The sequence below is a fragment of the Stegastes partitus genome, unplaced genomic scaffold, assembly GCF_000690725.1.
Source record: "Stegastes partitus isolate 25-593 unplaced genomic scaffold, Stegastes_partitus-1.0.2 Scaffold31, whole genome shotgun sequence".
Classification (NCBI taxonomy): Eukaryota; Metazoa; Chordata; class Actinopteri; family Pomacentridae; genus Stegastes; species Stegastes partitus.
The window spans coordinates 1,188,646-1,194,383 of record NW_007577762.1 but is presented as its reverse complement, the minus strand read 5'-3'; the positions used below and the strand labels follow the sequence as shown (position 1 = coordinate 1,194,383).

The 5,738-nt window shown below is 45.4% G+C and overlaps 1 protein-coding gene across 1 annotated transcript in view; it reads right to left on the bottom strand.

Moving 5' to 3' along the window:
• The window catches only part of LOC103370672 (UDP-GlcNAc:betaGal beta-1,3-N-acetylglucosaminyltransferase 2-like), a 5,968-nt gene extending 3,388 nt beyond the window's left edge, over nucleotides 1–2,580 (bottom strand). The window contains exon 1 of the mRNA XM_008299801.1: nucleotides 2,502–2,580. The gene's annotated coding sequence lies outside the window, so the exon portion shown is untranslated. The remainder of the gene's footprint in view (nucleotides 1–2,501) is intronic.
• Between the last annotated feature and the right edge of the window lie 3,158 nt (nucleotides 2,581–5,738).

The following is a 5,738-nucleotide window of genomic DNA, read 5'->3' as shown; positions in this document are numbered from 1 at the left end:
AATCTAATTGACCGCCTGCCTGTTCGTATGTACAGATTGACTAAGTCCTGTCAGGTGTGTTCATGTTTTCATCTGCAGAGCTGCTATCCAGACTACGTACAGTACACAGCAGAGCTGAGCAAACTGCTGTGCAATATCACTTGATTAAGAACGGTATCAACTCTCAGAAATCGCTTTATGACTGAGCTGAGCTGTAGAATAGAGTATACTGCAGATAGACTATATTGAAAACGCAGCTCCCAAAGCAGCAGCAAAGTTTATAGACTTGTGTTCACTGACACACACGTTAGAAAACCTGTGAACACTGAAACTAAACACCTGTGATGTCCAGTTATCCCAACTGCATGAACATGGTTAGAAAACTGCTTGATTTATTTCAGTTTTGTACCAGTGGGCTCTGCCTATCTGCATCACAATGAAGGGTTTGTACTTAACTTGTGACATTATTTAGATTCTACAATATGCTTTTCATTTGCAACTTGGGGTGCGTTTTGGTTCAGCGTCTTGCCCAAACAACCAACCAGTCGACCACTCAGCTGCCCCACAGGTCACATCGTGGCTTCTGATCGTGAGACTTCGTAATAATGGAACAGGAAGAACTAAAAATCAGTCAAAACAGCAGCAATCAGGGGACGTAAAACAAGCTACTGAGACGTCCTCCTAAAACACCACCGCAGACAGAGCGTGGTGTGGTGGACGGCGTATCATGGCCTCTGATGATGATGACTGGTGACGAACACAGAAAAAAGCCTCGTGAATATCAGGAGCTTTCGTCAGGTTTCATAAATGCGTTGGACTAAGATGGGGTCCAGGATGTTCTGTGTTCCTGGCCAGGACCACCACCGTGAACGCACAGTCCCAGTACCGAAGCACCGACGTGGGCGTGCGATGATATCGGGCTGCGCGAGTCCAAAAGTTGTTATTCCAATGGATGCCTGTGAATATACCAAAATACTGGAGGATGAGACGACTCCCGGTTTGCGGGAGCTTGGCAGAAGAGGAATATTACAGCCTGTCAATCATCCAGAGCACACTGCCAGAATCACACAAGACAAAAATGAAAAATAAAACCTCACCAAGCGTGTCTGCCAATTTAAATTCAACAGAACAACGTGAAATATTTTAACAGAAACAGAGAGCAACATAACCGCTTCAACAATGAGCAGCTGACAAATAGCCTCTGTAGAAACGTGGTGTCCTGCATGCTGAGGAGTCTGTATAAGAAGCCATGTGTGAAGCACTGAAGCATTAAAACAGCTCGATGTCTGTGAAGATCCTCAGTCATCCAGGTTGATTTCTATTGGGAGGAGCAACAAACCCCCAGTTGAAACTCAGGTGTTAATGGCTCCTTAAGGATATGTGGATCTCCCAACTAGTCAGTCAGAGCTGATGAAGCCTCTTGGATGAGAGGTGGAACGTCTTCAAGGAACTCAAGCAGGTCCAGCTGCTACGATTACAAGAATCAAAACAGCTGCTGATTCTTTTGTAAAATGTTGTTTTGTGCAACTGTCCAACAGACCTTCACAAAGCTCTCCACACCTACATAGTTCATTCAGGAGTATTTCAACTAGATCACGGGGGGGAACCAATGGTGTAAGCCCAGTGAAATACCGGTTGCATGCTAATACGCCGGTCTGAGAGCAGCTTCTCTCAGATGTTCAGACAGGGAGGAAGGATTTGAGTCAGCAAGCTTGTGTAGCTTTCTGAGAGCCACACTAAACCTGCTCTCTGCACAAACTGGTGCGATCCACACAGGTGAGAGCATGGGTGGATTCTTTCCTGCTCACTCATCCCTTTTTAATTGCCTTTGTGTTGGCTAACAGGTCCCTATAAAACTCCCACTCGTCCCCACACCCGGCGCATTATGTAACCCTGTAATGCTGCAATATGCTAAAAGTAAGAATGGAACTGAAAGATGAATTCATGTTTGCTGCAATAAAAGGCTGAAAATCTCCTGTATTTTCCTGTAAATGGAGTTTTCCTTGAAGCTGATGTTTGGTGGAATTCCTTCACAAACTAGTTAGAAGTATTTCTGAGTGATTACTGTGAGCTGTATGAGGCCCGCCAGGAGCATTTCCACCTTTAACTCATTGCAAACAGACCAAAATGTTTCAGTAGGTCATGAAGCTGAGGGAGCTTGGTGACACCTCGTTGCTCATTTTTAGCCCATATCTAATGAATGGAGGTGAGAACTTCCAGAGGAGGATGGCGCAGAACCCGACCTTCTGGAAGAACTGACCACAACCGAACACTGCAGCTCCACAGTGCCTGCAGGTCAACAAGTGCTGCACCTGCCTGAACTTTAAGACTTGAAATCAGGTGGCTTCATTCATGCAGGTGAACCTGAAACATCTCTGACTCACTGCTTCTTCAAAGTTCAACCACCTCTCCTGTTTTCATTATTTTAAATTACAATAAAATAAAGTTTCAGAGCTCACAGCATCAAAACAAACACTGAAAGTTCTTGTAAAATCCAAATACCAACTAAAGGACCTGCTTACTGAGTTGTTCCAGAGCTTTCATCCCAGCAGATTAAACTGATGTGGGAATGTCTCTGTGGTTCTGGTCCTGTCGCTCTCTGATGCCCCGGAGGCTGGAGTGCGTCTCTTTTCTGACATGCCGTGATCAATACAGGCCATATCGGGGACACACGAACCTTTCAGCGGCTCCGTGGTCCTGGTTGTGGACTGAGGTGCTGCCCATCGCTGATCAACAGGCTGCTGCTGGCTGTGTTCAGGCGCTTCCTCCACCTTCAGGCGACGCGTTCAGAAGATCTGATCGGTCGAAAATCCTCGTGAAAAATCTCAACTGTACGAAGCTGGACTCACTAAATGTCATTAAACTCCTCTCAGCGTCTCTCTGAGTGGAGGAAGGTGCAGCAGAGGCGTGCGTCCTTCCTGTGCGTCCTGCGCGGCGGCTCCTCCCTCAGACTGGGAGCTGTGGGCAGACTGGGCTGCTGCCGATGGGCTGTCAGAGGCGGACTCAGGGAGTTTGAAGCCCAGGGTCCACTACCAGCCTTCAGAACACGAAATATTTTCAAATCTGTGTCAACGTTTGTCCAGAAAAAGTCATTTTCAGTTTTGTGTCATGTTGTAGTTTAGAATAGAAATACTCTGTGAATCCCCAACAGGAAGTTTGGTTGTTGCAGCACAAAGATAAAGTTATCACCACCATAAATACAGATAAATAAGCAAAAATAATAAGAAATAGAAAATGCAAAATATACAATAAGTGTGATATGTCTGAAGTCCTGTGTGGAGTGCAGATAGTGATGAGCAACAAAGAGCACAACAGAAGTGTGCAAACGATGGAACTACAAGATGAGAGCTCTGCCAGCCGAGGTGGTGTGTCGAACAGGGAAAGACTTCCTGTACCTGTCCTTATGGCCTGGTGGAGAAGCTACTGTCCAGCAGGGGGTGAAGCGTGTGGTCCGGGTTCTCCAGGATGGACAACAGCTTATCTAAAGTCCTCCTCTCCACCCCAGCTTCAAAACAGTCCGGTTTGCAGTCAGTCACAGCACCAGTTGTCCTGATCAGCTTGCTCAGTCTGTTCTTATCACCGGCTCTGATGCTGCTCCCCAGCAGACCACTGCGACGTACAGGGCGCAGAAGACCTCCAACATGCTGCTGCACACGTTGAAGGATCTCAGCTTCCTCAGCAGATAGAGGCAGCTCATCCCCTTCCTGTACACGGAGTCAGTGTTGTTGTCTTATCAGTGTAGCTGGAACGCTGAGTGAAGATAAGACCACTGAAGAGGTGATAATGATGAAGTTTTTATAATGTTTGACAGCCCAGATAGCAGCGAATGTTCCCACAACGTTGCTTTATTGTCTGTTACAAATAATAATACTGTGAATAGGAGCATTATTTACAACAACTGCTGGAAGGTCCAACAAAGGCAGGAAACATCTGCTGAGGTTCATTAGAAAGTATTTATAACGCAGAAAACATTCACATTAAGCAGTTTTTCTAGCACTTGTCTCTCTTAAACTCACTAAATAAATCTTGTAAAGACGTTTCATGTGTGCATTACTGCCCGAGACTAAACCTGTGTGTGGTTGTAAATGCAATCTTGAAGTTGAAAGGGTTCAGCTTTTACTTACTTTGGGGTTTCTTTATCAAGGCGATATCAGCCTTTTGTTGCGTTTCAGATATCTAGAAGTATTCCAGCCTACTCCCTGATTGCAGCTGCACAACAAGAACCTGAACAACCATGAAATTCAGTTATTTTTAAATTTAACAAACGTGCACATTCCTTGAAAAGAAGCATTCCACTGGATTGCTGTGGAGAGTCAACGAGCTGCTCACCAGACACCAGGAGTGGAGTCTGACACCGCTATCATAAAGAAACAGGACAATTTAAACTGCTTTAAACAAATAAAACAAGGACAACAAAAAAAAAGAAAACAGAGCAGCTTTTATGTGCAGAAGGTGAACTTCCCCGCTGTGCTCGGATCTCGCTAACGAGCTAACATTTTGATAATATTCTGGCTTAACAAAACTTCTATATGACATAATTTCAGAATTCAAAAATGCAGTTCAACTCTCAGTCACTGTGCAACACACACACAACCACCACACCTCAATGTACCTTCCTAACCCACTCCAGTCATCTATGCAACCACACATTTCTTTCTGCAGCAGATCATTCTTGCACAGGCAACATCAAACTCTCCGTATTCAACACTTTCCAAATGGTGTTTCTGGTCACAGCGTACTCTTTTGTACATTTCTATCGTGGCATCGTGCGTCTCCATCTTCAAGCATGATTCATTGACTAAGATCCACATACAGTGCGGCAGTAAAGTCAAGATTCTTTCACCTTGGGCAGCTTGCAGAGGTGAAGCCTTTTCTCTTTGAAGCAGCGATCCATGCCTTCATCCCCTCTCGGCTGGATTATTGCAATGCTCTTTATTTTGGAGTTAGCCAGTCCTCCCCTGCACGTCTCCAGTTAGTCCAGAACGCCGCCGCCCGTCTGCTAACTGGAGCACATCACACCCATGCTGGCCTCCCTCCACTGGCTGCCCGTGCACTTTGGGGTCCATTTTAAGATTGTTTTGTTTTTAAATCTTTAAATGGCCTCGCTGCCCTACCTCTCTGAGCTTCTTCACCCCTACGCCCCTGCACGGTACCTCCGGTCAGCTGATCAGCTGCTCCTTGAGGTACCGAGGTCCAAGTGAACGCTCTGAGGGACCGAGCATTCTCTGTTGCCGCTCCTAGAATGTGGAGCGACCTACCTTTGCACATCGGGCAGGCCTCCTCACTGTCTGCGTTTAAAACCAATCTTAAAACCCACTTTTCTTCACTGGCTTTTAACCCGGCCTGAGACCTCACTCTGCTTAGTTGGTTTCATTTGTTCTATGCACTTTGTTTTCGCTGTGGCTGTTCTAAAGCGCTTTATAAATAAAGTTGATTTGATCCTTTTGGTTGGGTTCTGCTTCTTGTTTATTTAGTCGCTTTTCCAATTCAGAATCACAGCAGCAGCCTACACACATCGAGCAGATTGTTGCCTGGAATGGGGTTCAATCGGTTTAATTGTGGTCACAAAACTGTGGTTTTGCTTTACTGCATAAAAATGGTTATAAAATGAGCTGCGAACTCGAGAACTTTTTCAGTTTTGGACCAGTGGGTTTTATTCGTCTGCATCTTGGCTCCACATGGAAAAGAATTGTCAGAGAAACCAAAGATGAAAAGGGATATAGCAAGTAAAGATGAGTTGAAACACAGCTGTAGTGGTA